The 17,363-nt window shown below is 36.0% G+C and overlaps 1 pseudogene; it reads right to left on the bottom strand.

Annotated features, from left to right (window-relative positions):
- Positions 1–3,926: 3,926 nt before the first annotated feature.
- LOC122108379 lies at positions 3,927–4,023 on the bottom strand (annotated as a pseudogene).
- Positions 4,024–17,363: the final 13,340 nt, after the last annotated feature.

The following is a 17,363-nucleotide window of genomic DNA, read 5'->3' as shown; positions in this document are numbered from 1 at the left end:
AGTTGCCATAGTTACTCCCACAAAAGAGCCATTGGTAAAGATACCTGTGCATGTACAAAACACCTTCAAATGCATACACAATCTGGACATGACACATCCTTTTTGTTTGTTCGTTTTTGGAAGGAATATCTAACAAGCATATCGACAATACTTATTTTGTCAATAAGATGGGATATTCAAACGTAATATGGGTTTGATTAACTCTTAGTGCGAATAGATATGGTCTTGCAAAGAAAGTGATTTTCTACAGAAAACCGGAAAGAGTTTATCCAACTTGTGTTTCACAGGAATAACCAGAGAGTAACACCTGTTTGGTCACGTCGGTCCAAATCACTCCATGAGTGTATATTAAAGGTATAACCAATTTAAGAGGTCAAATATGAATTTTGTACTGACAATCATCTTACAGCAATAACTTACTACCTAATTATGTCTGTATCTTCTTACCTCACATAAAATAAGAGCTGAAAGCGGTCTCTTTATCTAACTTAATGCTGTAAATGCTTTGATTATGATGACTTTTTTAGTAGACAAATAATATGTACAGAAGGGTGGTTCCACTGAAATGACATGACAGAACACTGATAAATAAAACATTGCAACACAGTTAGCTCTTTTCAGCCTCACCCTGTCCAGATTGGCAAGCAACATTGCAACAGCACACGCACACATATACATGTATACACATGTTCGCACATGCACACACAAATGTACATGCATGCTAAATTCAGGGTTTATTGTACAAAAAAGTTCAAATAAAATATTAGTGATTAGGACAAATGATAATATGCCTTATTACAAAATAATACATGAACCATCACCACCCATGTTACATTTTACCTGCCTCTCCAAATGTGACCACTTAATTTAATTTTAATTAATTGATTACCTTATTTATTCATTTGGTGCTAATACTAGGGCTTGAACTCAGGGCCTGGCTTTGTCCCAGAATTTATTTTTTGTTTCAGTTTTCTCAAGGCTAGCATTTTACTGCTTGTACCATAGCTCCATTTCTAGCTTTTTCTGGTTACTTTCAAGTCAGAATCTAATGGACTTTTTTTTTCTTGGCCTGCTTTCAAACCACAATCCTCAGATTTCATCTTTCTGATTAACTACTACTAAAGACAGAAGACATCAGTGTGGCTTCTAATTTTTCCTCTGTAGTTATCAAATGCACATACTTAAATAGTAATTTAAAACTGAGAGTATAGAAGCAAGATGTACAGTGATGATACTGTCCTGTCAGAAATTCAAGTTAGTAATGTAAATTATTCTTAAGACCATACACAAAAAATATCATATTATAGTGTAAGAGAACTCACTATTGAACATATGAGCCTTAAGAGCTTTCTAATAGATCCATTATTTATTGTTATCCAACATTAGAAAAATGTATGAGGCATTGGTAAAATAGAAGTCCTTTGCATGACTACATATATTCCTTGTTTTTTTTTTTAAGTCACTTGCTTTCATTTAAAAAGTAGGCCTGTCTATTGTCTTCATGTGATTTCAATAATTGAAAGTGCTTAGTGAGAAGGTCAAAGTGTATTAGTAGTCCTTAACTATCAATTCTCATTTTTCTTCTTGGAGAATATAATGATCAAATCAATAATTCAGAATCAGAAATCAATATTTCAGAATCATGCTTCCAGTGCAAGTGGATCACCAGTAAGAAATCCTCAATACCAATTTCCACAAAGTTTTGTCACAGATACAATCTCCCTGCCTTCTCTAGCTGCTTTACTACCTTACTATTTCTTCATTATACAGGAAAAGTGTGATTCACCTGGTTTCAGTCAGATCTGTTGCTAGAATTATCAAGGAATTAGTTTATTGTCTGTAATTTGGTCAAAGTTATGTCTCTTTATGTAGGCTACTATAAATGTATTTACTAATTTCAAGTAAATAAATAAATTCTATTCCCATCTTTTTTATAAAATAAAATTTTGTTTGCTCTATAAATTGATCAGAGGCATGGTTTTTGTGGCTAGCTAGGACATTGCACATCATCTGTCTCTCTCTCCCTTTCTTGGTTCTCATAGATAATATGATTGTTCCATAATTATCCTAATTTACTTTGCTTTCATATTTTTGGTTGCATCATTTCAGTTTTGGCTCTGCCATTTCCCAAATCATTTATATAGAAGGCGTTATTTCCTAATTTCTCATTCCTAGAATAAGCTGCACATGAAGACATCACTGGTCCTCATTTTCAGTGTGTACGTTTGAATACGGAGGAACATCTTTCCTCTGCTCTCCATCAATTCCCTACTCTCCAGTGAGAATAATTTCGAATAGTAAAATTGGAAAAAGAGAAAATAAATCATGGTGAATAAACAGTTGCGGAAAATTCACTGGATATTTCTGACCAGTTCAACCAATGTGAACTATTAGGAAAATACATGGACACCTCATTCCCACTGGCAATCAAAGTTTCTGGTTAGGCAATTCTTAGGAATATGAAGAACAAGATGAAAAAATAAGGAATGATAACAATTGCCAGAAAAAAAATGAAGAAGGATCCAAGCAAATTTCTTCATTGGGCTGCCAAAAATATTTGACTTACTACAGTGCGGAGACTTCTTTCCCAAAAGGCCACTCATGTGAATAGTAGGGATGACGATGAGTATACCCATCTTCATCGAGAAGCGTACAGTGGACAATTAGACATTGTCAGTGAGTTGGTGTCTCAAGCGGCACATGCAATAACTGTAGATGAATGGACACCCCTGCACAGTGCATATACGTGGAATAATACCAGAGTGACTTATTACTTCATCATGATGCAGATACCAATGCCCAACTAAAGGCCTCTTGTCCCCCTTACATCTTGCTGCTGAGAATTGAGCTAGCAAATATATGCTTGATTTCCTTCTGTTGAACCATTATATAAAACCAGGCCTGGAGAACAACATAGAAAAAATTGCATTTGATATTGCCAAAAGGATAAGTATGTATCACTACCTCTATGAAGTTGTGGAAGGCTGTACAAATTGTTCACCTATGTCCTAATGGTCGGGTTAAGTTTCTTAAATTTCAAAAATGCAAGTCGATCTTTTGTGTCCCTACAAAATATTTTCACAATCCAAATAAGAGCAATATATTTTATTTTGGTCTGTCATGGGGCTTGAACTCTGGGCCTGGGAGCTATTTCTGTGCTCTTCAGCTCAAGGTGAGTGCTCTACTACTTGAGTCTCAGCTCCACTTCCAGTTTTCTAGTGGTTTATTGGAGATAAGAGTACCACAGACTTTCCTTCCCAGGCTGCCTTGGAACCATGATCCTCAGATCTCAGCCTCTTGTGTAGCTAGCATTATAGGCATAAGCCACATGTGTCCAGCAACACCAATATTTTACTGTAAAAATTCATGGATTCCGCAGAATTCTTCCAAGTGAATTGCCTGCATTGGATGTCAAAATGTATTCAATAGTTTTTGTATACATGTATAATGATTTCTTCAGAGTTTGTGATTTTTTAATCAGAAACAATTTTAACTTACCTGTTGAAATGAGTAGTACAGAAACTAAGATATTTCTGGTGCTTGTCTGAAAAAGTATATTTTAAAATATTCTATATTCTATGTTTGCATAATGTTCATAATTTATTTTATTTTCTCCTAGATATACTTTGAATTCTACATTATTTTATAATATTGAGGTTCATTAATGTGTTCTTTCTGATTGTATTCCATATAGAAACAGTTTGATTCCTTTTTTTCTAGGTCTTAGTATTATTTTTCTTTGGGATAAAATGACAATGTTGTCTAATTTGAAAAGTTTTGTAAAGTTTATGCTATGTAAACGCCTTTCTGAGGTGAATATTTAATACACTGATGTCAAACTGAATTTAATTATATGAATTACGTGTATTGTTACAGTTGTAATTTTGTTTTAATAACTGTTTTTCATTTCTTGCATCTGAAGAATGAAACATATGGAATACTTCTCAAATTTTCATGTTATCCTTGTGCAAGTGCCATGTTAATCTCTGCATTGTAATTTGAGTATTAGTGCTGCTGAAGCATGTAGTATCCTCTAAATTTAAGTAGTTAATGATGCAATCTTTATACAAGCCTATATCTATGGGTGCCTACTTGTAACAAGGAAACCGTATTGTTCCTAACAATGCTATCGATCTTATTTCCCTAAAATTCTGTGAATAGTAGAAAAAATTATATTGATCAATCAATTGCTCACATTTGCAAATTTTTTTGTCAATGACTATCTTAAGGCTTTTTATTTGGAATTTGATCATACTCTCAATTATATATAGATAGGTCCAAAGGTGATGGCTTTTTCAAGTACTTATTTATCCAACTGTGTTAGCTATGTGGAACTTATGGATTCAAAGTAAGCATTGCTTAAGAGCTACTTCTAAACTTCTTCAGCTGATATTTTCCCAAATGAGGTGTTACTGGCACAAATGTCTACCTGAGCCTTTACCCTTCTTCCATGTGGGAACAGACCAACCAGAATATCTTACCCTGACAGCACAGATTGTCTTACTAGAACAAAACTAATCTTGGTTACAAGGGATCATAGAGAGATGAACAGTTCAAACAGAACTGTTCAGACTAGAAGGTATTTTGTCAAAATATAATTGTTTATTATACCTTCCATTTCAAAAGTAGCTAAAGCCAAGAAGGTGAAAAAATTGTTCATATGCATGATTACTTAATGTCCTGGCCTGTCTACCATCCAACCAGGCAGGAACTTACACTACTGCCTTTTTATCACCAAATATTTTCATAGTTGCGGGAGAAGTCCATATGTTTCTCCTAGTTATTAGGCATTAAATTGATACTGTTTTAATCACAGTGTTTCCTCTTGCCTCCATGCTGTAAATCTACAAATGGTAAATCTTTAGGTCTAACTCTATCAAACACTAAGGTAGAGATAATGGAATAATACTTTAAAACAGAGTTGCCTTTGATACAGTAACTACAACAGAACAATGCAAACCTGTGCCTTTTAATTATATTATATATAATTATATATTTTATATTTATATGTGCTGATTTTATATTTCACACAGTAAAACTTACTAGAATTAGTTGATAATTTGACAAATAAATTGATATTTATTTATTCCAATAAATAGAATTGGAATATAAATAATTACGTTTAAAATATATATTAGATATAAAAAGTATCAATGCAATGTCTTTAGTATAAACTTGTGATACATTCTAGCTGTTCTTGGTCTTCTGAATCCACATGGTAAAAAACAATGTTTTCCTCTAATCTATAATGCATTTTACTCTGCTGCTCTGTTTATTGTTTTAACTGTCTTGTCCCAAACTGTTTTTCTCCATATTTCGGAAGCATTCCTATTGATTATACCCAAATTTTGCTAAGATGTCTAAAAACACATTATCCTTCTGCAGTCCCCATGGGTCCTAGGATCCCAGGTCCCAGTTACCTGCATCATCAGATAACAGGGGCAAGATTTCTCACCAAGGCCCATGCAACATGTCAGCACATAGTAATTGAAGACCAACCTCAATTTCTCATTTCCTATATTTCAGGGCCCCAATTCCTTGAGATGCAGGTATTAGCAGTAAGCAATTGTGGAATGCAAGGCAACTTAAAATGAAGAATGAAATAACAAAATTTGAGAGAAAGTACTGTAATTAAAACATTCAACTTATAGATGACCAGCCCATATGAGTGAACAAGTTCACAAAGTGTCATAAGATTATTTTTAATACCCCTCCCCTATGATTAATGAAAGATTTTATTCCAACATAAGTGGGCCAAAAAATAGTTCCTTGAAGGATAGATCCATAATTGGTCTACCAAAGCCCGGAAAACTTGACTTAGAGATCAAATGTAATTCAGAAAAATATTTGAAGCACTAAGGAGTGCTTCAAAACACTGGGACTTCAGTACAACATGGTTCTGTGGTATAAAAATGTCACTCTCAAACCAATGATAATCTACAATTAATCTTCTGAAAGTGTATTTCTTTTAAAATAAACTTTTTAAAATCACATTCGTCAAAATGACATTTTACAAGTTGATGATACTTAGTGACATTACAAGATTTTTAAGTGTAGGGAGCAAGTTACAATAGAGTTGAATTATTTACACAGCACTAATGCCAAACACGTTCAACCATTCATTAAAGTTTAGAAATAGTACAACCCACAATTTGTGTTTTTCAGTAAGGGCCTTCCAGAAATGTGTTAAATAGGTTAGCCTCCTAAATTCCAAACCCAAACGTGAGCTAATAAATTTCATCATTTAATAAGGTACACTTTAAAAAGTCACAAATAGTTGCCTTATCATATGTTATTTTATGTTTTCCCTCTATCTAACATAGTAAGAAATATGACTTTAAGTCTTGAATATGGGTATTCATCAGAGATATGACAAACATAATATCTGTCTTCTATTTTTATAATATTCCTCTTTTGGAATAAATTTTAATTTTCTTCTTTTTCCAAAACTTATAGGCAGTAGAAAATATTATTCCATGTAAAATAAAAGAATCACACCATTGTACAAAGCCATTTATAAAAATTCGTAGTTAGGAATACATTCTAAGCCATTTTTTTAACTTTCTTTTTGACTAAAGATTAATCTTCCAAATGGATGAGAATAAAATCTTGTTTAGGTGATTCACCTCTCCAGTCTCCAGCAAATTGTTGCTGCAGATGAATCAATTATGGAAATATAAGCTGACATCAGTTCAAGAATATGCAGGATTGAAAGTCCATGGAATGCATATAAACCATTCAAAGTATTAATAGACAGTTTAACACAATGACTATCAGGAAGTTGAAACCAGAGAGGAATTATAGTAAAGACATAGAATGAATGAAAAATGAACAAGGGGCAAGTACAGCTAGAATATTCAATGTACACATATGATAAAGGAAGTGGTAAATTGGAAATAAATCTTGGAGAAAGGGTTGGTTGAGAATGATGGAAGGAGTGACTCCGATTTAGGAGCATTGGACAATTAGATGGATATATTTAATTGTAAAACAATTGCACAACCTTTTAAAATTCAGTTAAAAAACACAAGAAACAAAAAACAGAAAAATCACAACCAAACAGCAATCTCCAGAGAGTATTAATATGACCTCTCAAAATTTTAATCAATTAATGAAGGGCAGTCTTGGGAAAAGCAAACAAAACTGTTCAAAGAGAGAAGTTTGGGATAGGGGAGAATTTTGAACAGAATTGAATAGATTGTCTAAGGTTATAAATCACCTCCATCTGCTGCAAATAGTATCTTTCTTCTACGAGTTTTCTGTCTGAACTGGATAATCCAGTCCTGAGACACACTTGGTAGCTTGTGAGGTTAGAGTGGAAGAAACAAGATCATGAACCCATTACTCCACTGGAGAGAAAACAATACTCTATATTTTCTCTAATATCTCTTCACTACTCTTTCTTCATACTTTTAAGTCAATTGATTTTGAATTATATTTTTCCTTCTTTCTTCTGGCAAAGTAATTCATTAAATATTATTTGCCATTTTCTTCTTTCATGCTGTTTAATTGGCCATTGATATTTAATGAGTCCATTAAATATCCCTCTTGCATTTGGTTGCCATGAAACAACATTTATGTTAATGAGGAGAAATCTAATGTAAAACTTTGTCTCCAGAATACAGCCCTAGAAGCTGTGATCACAAATATTCGGCTATTTTTTTTTCTTTTACCTTAAAAGACTTCTTGTGTATAAAGCGACCACAAAAATAAGTACTCCATCACTTGTTGGTTCAATCAGAATTGTCTAAGCTCAAAAATATATTTTCCTAACAAGATGCTGATAGGAAACAAAAAATACTGCACTTTTATCTTCTCTTTTAAGGTTCTCCTTAGATACTATATCAGGAACAGTGAAGTTATTCTAGGCAAAATTATTTCAATAGATTATTTTCTCTTGGTCTTGCATTTGTTCACCGAGATGTATGGAGGAGAATAGAGTTAAATGACCCATACCTTGGAAGACAGTGTCTGTTACAAAAGGACAATGCTTCTATGTCCTACTTCTATGTCCTCCTCTTAGCTCTTGCCGGAGTTCCAATTAATCACAGCTTCTTGGCTTCATGTCTAGTGAAGCTGAAGGACTAGATGGGCTCCACCACTGTTAAATCTTCATTATTTCTCTTTTAAAACTCTTTAAGTTGCCTCATTTGGACGTTGAATTCATTTTCATGTCTTCATTCAATCAGTTCTGCATTGTAGTGAGCCAAATAGGCTCTGTAAACTCACTTTAGGGAGTAAAAATACTAACACAATTTATATCAAAAAGTTTTGGCTTTCCTTCACTGCTGAATACAATATGCTTAGCTAAGTCTTCTAAGAAAACTTTTTTTTTTTATTAACTTTTCCATTTGCTCAATTCTTTTCTGAACTTTTTGGCATATGTAATAACAGAAGTCTTCACTATCTCATATTAATAAGGATATCACTTTTGTGAGCCACATAGAAATGTGAAATTATTGGTTTGAAGTATCCAATCAGATTTTTTTCTGTGTTTCACTGCTTCACATCCAAAGACATTGTGGAAAGTGTTACAAACAAAAATGTGTAATCCCAACACCTTCTTTCATTGTGAAGGGCACTTTCTCCCTAAATATTTTGACTCAAATTATCTTTTTCAGAGAATTACTCTTTGGTAATTAAAGGTAAATTCACAAATTTTGATGCCTTATTTTTTTAAGTACTTTGAATTTAAATTCCAATACAACCTTGTTTCAAACAGTGAAAATATATTTCCTGGGTAAGGAAAATTCCAAGGGACCCTACAGGATTTACAAGTTTGTTTGTTTAGTGTGAAAAAGAGACATCTTCATCCACATTGCTCCCTCTCTACTAAGTCTCCTTGGATTTCTTTGCATGAAAACTATTCTTCCAGGCAATTTAAATTTTCGTAATAGGCTAAGTTGTTAAAATTTTGAACAATTAAAATTTACCTGTCATAACTTTAAAACTCTTGAAAATCCTTTATCAGAACCGCGAATTCACCAATCTTAATTCCACCATTACCATCAAAAAGTTAACATGCTATTTTCATGATATAGTATCCATGCAGCTATTATATTCCAGTGGCTTTGTTATGCGTATATATAACCATATTAACTGATGCTAAGCAAAATTAATACCAAGATATGTAACCAGATTTTTTCATTTGTGGTTGTTGTTTTTGATGAACTATGTGATTTCTGTTTTCTTTGGGTTTTCCTCCTATGGTTTATCCTTCTGGTATATCATTTTGTATTGTATACACATTTACCTTAATTAGTGAAGGGAAGAGGAAAAGCATAATGGTGAGACAAAGGACAAAAGGCAAACCAATGCAATAGCAATACTCACAAGACAATATATTGGAAATGTACATTACAACTTGTGAGGGATGAAGGGGTGAAGGAAAACTGTGAGAAAATGAGAGAAGGTTAACAAATTTGAAAAGTTATGATTTAATACCTTACAATTACTGTAACCCCACTGTACATCACTTTGATAATAAAATTGAAAAATAAGCTGCGTAAAATATAATTTCACTGTATTGGCACAGGAAATAATATTCTTTATGTAATAATATTTTAAAAATCAATACTATTTGGCATCTAATTTGAATTAATTACCCCTTATTTATCAGAGGTTCATCAACTTGAATGTTATCCAACCAGACAATATTTTCACAATATACTTGCCAAATTTTTCAAAAAAGAATAACTTTAGTATTTTCTCATTCTAAAACAGAAAACCGTTTAATGCTATGGAAACCCATAACTTTTAAAAGTAAGTAAGTTGTTAAGAGGACAGAATATATGTGTTCTTCAAAATTCCTATGACTAATAACTACTCATTTTTAAATTCTCAACATTTCTGGGAGATTCCAAACAGTACCTGTTTGCATGTTATATAATTTTGCAATAGATGTTGTTTCCAATGGGGTGTTACAGACTGAGAAGTCAACAGAAAAATAGCCACATTCTGGTAGAGGATAAAACTATGAAGCATGTGTAATAATTAATTCTTCAAGAGTAAGCTATTGTTTATCAGAGTAAGCTATTATTTCTATGACCATCAATCCCAAGATTTATGCCATAAAGTCATCCTAGCCCAACACTTTCCAACTTTTAAGGGGCACCTTAAAATTCCTTAATTCACATCATGAATACCTTATCTCTATTTTGAAAAAATACTACACCCCTGCTAATGTGACGCCCTCCTTGTTCTGAAAAGAACACCACAATACATTGAGCTGCATCATTTTTCCTCCACTAGTATTCTTGAGATCAGAACACTTGCAAATATTATTTATATTTATACTTTTTTAACTATCATAGATATTCAGGATGCTAAGATTAAAAAATTATGGTTCAAAGCCCACCCAGGCAGGAAGGTTTCTTAGAATCTTATCTCCAAAAAAATTCTCCACAAAAGCAAGACTCAAGTGGCACTGAGGTTGAAGTGGTAGGGCACGAGACTTGAGCATCAACAGGCTCAGAGACACTGTCCAGGCCAAGAGTTCAAGCTCTAGGATGAACCAATAAAACAAAAACAAAATTGAAAACAAACCCCAAACCTAGCATTTTTCTCCATGTATACAGAGGCACGTAAATAAGGAAATGACTTCCTGTGTTACATATAGGTAGAAGAAAGAAGATGTCACACAATTACTCTCTTCATACCATATTAAACCAAACCCTTAAAAAATTGGTTTTGCTAAATGTATAAATTAATGTCATCCATTTTTTGGCAACTCTGTCTAGATTATTCACATTAACATAGTATACATGAACTGTGGGAAATATCTATTAACTATGTTCTAATTATAACTATCTTGAAAGAATATCTAGACAAATAGAATGCCAGAATCATTTGTGAATTTTTTCAATTAATCCCTCTACTTAAAAAGAATTTTGTAGTATACTATAGAATATGAAATTAAAACAAAACCAAAAAATATATTTTAAATCTAAATTCTAATTTAACAAGGTCTACAAAGTCCTACATTAGACGAACTTTGCTATTTCTCCAGGTTTAAGCTTTTGTAATCCTTCAACCTTAATTTGGAATCCAACAGAATGAGGCTTACTTACTTTTGCAAATTTTTGGATGGGAATCATGAGCTATTTTTCATCTAGGAATGTTCTGTAATGAAGAGAGCATTTAAAACACGAGTGAGGATATATATGAGTTGCATTCAATAGGAAACTTGACTTCTCAAAACATAATGACAAAATTAGCCCAAACTTCCAATTGTGTATTCCTTTTTTGTTGTTTGATTTGTTCTACTGAGACAAAATTATTCTACCTGGTCCAGGGAAGGTATCATTATGTAATTCCACTCTCTAATCTCCTGTTTGAGTGCTAGAATTCCAAGCTTGTAGCACTTTGCCCTGCCATAGTTTGTTTATTTAATGTAGAAACAGACTAGCAATTCTGAACTTCTCCTATGATCTTATCCACTAGACTGAATGCTAAGACTGTTTATGTACTATTTTCAAAGATGTTTTAACATTTGACACAGGATATGAACATTTTCAGATGCACCTGCCGGGTTCCCTAATTCATTCTACCATGGATCCTATAATAATAATGATTACTTGACTCTCTTACTATCTCTGGTCCCTACCTATGTAATATTCTCAACTTCTGGGGGAAAGTTCACTTGAAGGCTTTCTAATATTTAAAATTATCATTTGATTCTAATCTTACACAGGACTTATTTTCTATTGTTTTCTAACTTTTCTACATATTCTGAGAGTTGTTTCATTTGTGTCTTTTTGTGTGCACCTATAAGTGCCTTTGTGTGTATGTGTATGTTCGTATGTATGTATGCAAAAACCTAAAGCTGTTATTCAGCAATGTTGCTCGTGACTGGTATTCCAGCTTTTGGCTGATTAATTATAGGTAGTGTCTCAAAGCCTATACTGTCCAAGCTGGATGCAAATTGAACTTCCCAGACTCCTTTACATTTTTGGTTTTATTTTTCCAGGAGTATCAACTTTTAAACTTCAAACACTTTTGTGAGTGTAAAGTCTAACCTGTAGCCCAGATTTTTAACTCAAGAATTCTTATAAACATAGATGAACACATACATTACATATCCTGAGTGTACACTGTTAGAAATGTGATCATAAACCAAGTTGTTGTGAAATCTGAGGATTGGGGTTTAAAGCCAGCACGGGTAGGAACGTCCTGGAGACTCTTTTCTCCAATAATTACTAGAAAATTGGAAGTGGCATGGTGGCTCAAGTGGAAGAGCCCTAGCCTTGAGCTGTGTTTCAGAGGGACAGCAACCTGTCCTATATTTCAAGAGCCACAAACAACAACAACAACAACAACAAAAAGAATATAAGAAAAGGAAAGAAAAAGAAATGTGATCTTAGCCACCAGGTTCATTGCTAGTATAATTCCTGTTCTCTCAAGATGGATTCTTTTTTTCCAGTTACGTCTACTCTCCTATATCTGACTTGCATTGGAAACAATCATTCTTCCATTCTCCTTTTTGCACATTTACTTGATTAGCAAGCGTTATTTAGAAAGACAGTGGCCTCATGCTTCATGTTCCACTTAGGAGTAATGTTTTCTCTATATCACTCCCATAAATCTACATATTGGATTTGGCTTTATTTTTTCAATGTTTTCTTATTTGTTGAGTCTTCTATATTTTATTGAACACTTATACATAAACACAGAACTTCTTTTTCTCCTATAATTGCTATTGTTTCTCTTACTCTTAACTCATGTACACTTGGGAAATTAATGTACAGCACATAGACTCACAAAAATGATCTGAGAACCTTCTTCCCATTTAAAATTCACCTTAATTTACAGAGCACATAGGAAGTTTGAACAAAATGTTCTCATGGATAATGTATTTGTAAGCAATTTAAATTTCATTTCTCTTTACTAAGTTGTCTCTGAAACACGTGTTACCTCATGGCCAAAAGTATCCTTGTGCTATTTCAATGAAGCCAGAAAACATTCATTTTTTTCTGGAGCAGCACTATAGATTATTACTGGAAGTAAGTGGAAGTAACTGTTACTGGATGTGGAAACTGATCCTAGGAGAGGAATTGAACATGGAGAAATGACAAAGTTCAAGTTAACTATTGCTTTCCTTTTTACTGTATAAGAAAAGGATCCTAGGCTGGAAGGAAACTCTGTCCTTGACTTTTGTGAGTGTGTCTTTTACTCATATAAAACTTGTCTGTGAACTTCTGGTTGAGAGTATTACAAAAGGAAACAATATGTCATTTGAAGGCCAGTATAGAACAAAAGGAAGTCACTTTATTTTAAAAATGTTCTACTGCAACGAAGCAAAGATATGGAGGTTTTAAAGTGTCTTATGGATGGATGTTTCACTCCTGAGATGATTCTCTTGTTGCAGGAATCAGTTATCAATTCCTTTAGTCAAGTCCTGAGTTTTCCATAGCAATAAGGATTCCAAAAAAGCAGGATCCAGTGAGTATGATCAGCAAAAGCAGCCTATTTTCGGACCACCACTATTTTAAGGACAGTCCCAAAGAAATACCCAGGGTTTGTTTTGTTTCCTTGTTTATTTAGTTTGTGCTGGTTCTGGGGCTTGAACTTAGAGACTGGACCCTGTCCCTGAACAATTGTCTTTCTTTCCCACCTGGCCCAAAGCTAGTACTCCGCTGCTTTAGCCAAACCTCCACTTCTGGCTTTTTTGGTGTTTAATTACAGATAAGGGTTGACAGACTCTATTGCCTGGGTTGGCTTTGAACTAAGACAGTAAGAAAGCTAAGTGACATCAACTGTATGTACTTCTCTTTTGAACCAAGAAATATTAGATGAAGTTTATTATAAAGTTACTATATGACAATTTTTAAAGAAGAAAATATGTTTAGCAAAGAAGCTATAACAAATAACTCAGCAAAAGTAGGTGCACTACTAAATCATTTGGGAAGATTACTATTGACTTCATCATTCCTTTGAGGGAAACTTAAAGCCATATTTGTAATTTTTGTTGGTTGTGATTATTGAATATTGATCGTGGGCATTGTCTCTCAGCTCTTCAGCACAAATTGAGCATTCTACCACTTTAGCTACAGCACCACTTCCGAGTTTCTGGAGTTAATTGAAGGTAAGTGTTTCATGGACTTTCCTGACCAGGCTGGCTTTGAACCACAATCCTCTGGTCTCAACCTCCTGAGTAGCTAGGATTACAGGCATGAGCCACCAACACCCGGCTCATATTTGCATTTATGTGCACTTAATGTCACTATGTAGACAAAGAATGGAAATCTGAACCAAATGATGTGACATTGAAGCTTGTCAGAATGATTGAGTTAGCAATAAATATGTCCTCCTTTCCCATTTTGTTACATTAATGACCCGTGAGCTATGGGACTCTTACATTAGCATCCTCTTTCATCTTTGTAGGTGTATTTAGTATCAGAAAATGTTCACAGAGAAATATAGAAAGACAGATTTTTAGAAAGCAAAGGAGATCAGGTATGAAAGAACAGCATAGAAGGAGATACATTTATCACACAAAGATTAAGAACTAGCCTAGGAGATTTTGAATGCTAAAGGCAATGAGGAATAAGCCTAGTTGATAACTAGTTCTTCAATATCCAAAAATGGTTTCCTAGAACAGTTTCTGCTATACCTTAGTTACTATCATTTTTTCTTTCCATCTGGAGTTATTCCTTCTCTTCTGTCACAACTATTAATTAGCCTCTGCCCTTTTGGTGCGATGACTTGCCAAAAGAGTTTCCAAATCTCACTTAGACTGTTGTTGTTGTTGTTGCTGTTGTTGTTTTGGCAGTCCTGGAGCTAAAACTCAGCGCTTGGGAATTATTCCTGAGCTTTTTTTTTCCCTCAAGGCTAACCATCCACCATTTGAGGCACAGGACCACTTCCAGTGTTTCCTTTTCAATTTATGTGGTACTGAAGAATTGAACCCAGGGTTTCATGCATGCTAGGCAATCACCATACCATGAAGCCACATTCCCAGAACCCTAAATGACTTTCTTAAGATGGCATTACATTTTCATTCTGTAACTATGTATCATAATTTTAACCAGAAATTTTTGCTAGAAAAGAGCATTGAACACAGTACTGAGTCCAGTAAGGCTAGTTGGACAATGGATTACTGTCACAGTGTAGCCAGGGCACAGAGGGAATTACCTCATGGAGCTGGTACAACAGAGTGAGCAAGACAGAGCCTGACCCACAGTCTACCTCCAGAATGAGAGGGCCACCTTGGTACCAACCATATGGGGATGCTGGGCCACCTCCTCCAGCACCCATTGAATCAGTTCCTGAGAGAGAAAGAGAAAGAAAGAAGGTCAGAATTACACTTAAGCCAGGTGCCGGTGGCTCAAGCCTATAATCCTAAGTACAATGGAGGCTGAGATATGAAGATCGTGGTTTATAGCCAGCCGGCAGGAACACCTGTGAAACTCTTATCTCCAAAAACCACCAGAAAACTGGAAGTGGTGCTGTGACGCAAGTGGTAGTGTGCTAGCTTTGAGCTGAGGAGCTCGGGGAGCTGCCCCAGGCCCAAAGTTCAAGCCCCATGATTGAAAAGAAGTGGACTTCCCACCACAAGAAGTGGACTGAATAGCACCCATTGTCCTAAGGAGCATGGCAGAGAAGTCAGGCCGAGCTTCCTGTCAGCTAGGAGTCATTAGTAGGTCACCTGGCTTCTCTGTGCCTCAGTTTCCCCAGCTTCAAAGTGAACAAAATGAAGGATCCCGTTACTCATGGGGATAGGGTAATAAAGAAAGAGAGCCATGTTTTGTTTCATAATCCTACACCTGTTTCACCATTAATAACACACACCATCTGAGATCTTTCTGGGAATCTTCCTATCATATGGTCACAGAATTGCCAAGAACAGGATCAGATGGCCCCTCCCTCTGTGCCTGTCCCTGCTCCAGAGATCCCTCTGTATTAATCCCTTGTTTCCTCAACTGTACCATGAGGAGATTGAAGTCCAATGGTTGAGGCCCAACCCAGAGCTTCACCTCTGGTCAAGAATCGGCTGCCGTGGACTGAGTTTGGGACAATCCATCTAAACTAATGACTGAGCGTGGTGCTACATGTCTACCATCCCAACTACAGAAGACCGGGCCTGGTGGCTCATGCCTGTCACAGATAGGAGGATCATGATCCAGCCCAGCCTGAACATATATTAATTCTCCATCTCAGAAATGCCCAAGACAGAAATGCTTGACTTGCATGGTAGAAGTCCTGACTGGCAAGCCTAAGGTCTTTAGGTCTAACCCTAATATACCAAAAAGAACCAGAGTCCCAGGGCCAGAGGCTCATGCCTATAATCCTAGGTACTCAGGAGGCTGAGATCTGAAGATCACAGCTCAAGATTTAAGATAGGGTTGGTCTCGCCCATCAGATGTCATGATGAGAAGACCCAGAGTCTGACCTATGCTGTTGCGCTCCATACTAGCAGAACTCGTATCCTTACTAAGTGTTGGTCATGCTCTCTGTCACCCTGGGAAGCCATCCCCTGCAGGCCACACTCCCAGGTCCTCCAAATCTCCCACTGCCACCAATCAGGCTCAAGGGAGTACCCAGCTCCATTGCACACAGATCCCTTGTTCTTGTAATTTAACAGTGCTGTGTCCCCTTCAAGCCTCTCACCTTTCCAGGCCCCCAGACCTCAGCTGTGAAGCCCACACATGCCTCAAAGATAGCAGGTAGAAGTTACCAAAGCATTCTGCCTCCTTGTTACAACCCAATTCTACACACACACACACACAAACACACACACACACACACACACACACACACACACACACACACACACACACACACACATCTAGACCGGTGACAGAAGACTCATCCATGCAGCACTTGCAATTTGCCAACTGATCACTCACCTGAGCACAGTCAGGCTATACAAGGAAAAAGATTATCTCTCTCTCTCTGTCTCTCTGTCTATGTCTCTTTCTATGTGTCTCTCTGTCTCTCTGTCTTCAGGTGAAAGGTTGACCGAACACAGAACACAAGGGCTCACACAGCAAGGGTGTCTATCTTCTGCATCCAACACCTCCCATCCCCAGAAAAAAAGAAAAAGACCCCAGAAGGCAGGTGTAGACATGCTCCTCCCCACCTCTGACTAAAGCCACCGGGTTTTCACCAGGGAGAGGAAGGGTGCAGATTTGCGGCACTGTGGCTCCCACTACTCCACGCCAGGGGATCTGTGGCACCCACTCCTCACCCAGCCATATATCTCCCCATTTCCTGGGACACTAGGCGCTGGAGATGGGGGTGAGATCCTCGGGTCAACACTCACCCCCACCCCTGGGGCACATTTGTGGCAGGGCGTGGGCCAGACTGTGGGGCACAGGGGAGGCGCGGGTCTGGGTCAGAGAGGAGGGGATATGTGGTGCAGG

This window comes from Dipodomys spectabilis, unplaced genomic scaffold (assembly GCF_019054845.1).
Source record: "Dipodomys spectabilis isolate Male_0828 unplaced genomic scaffold, ASM1905484v1 ptg000058l, whole genome shotgun sequence".
Classification (NCBI taxonomy): Eukaryota; Metazoa; Chordata; class Mammalia; order Rodentia; family Heteromyidae; genus Dipodomys; species Dipodomys spectabilis.
This window is presented reverse-complemented; position numbering and strand designations above follow the sequence as displayed.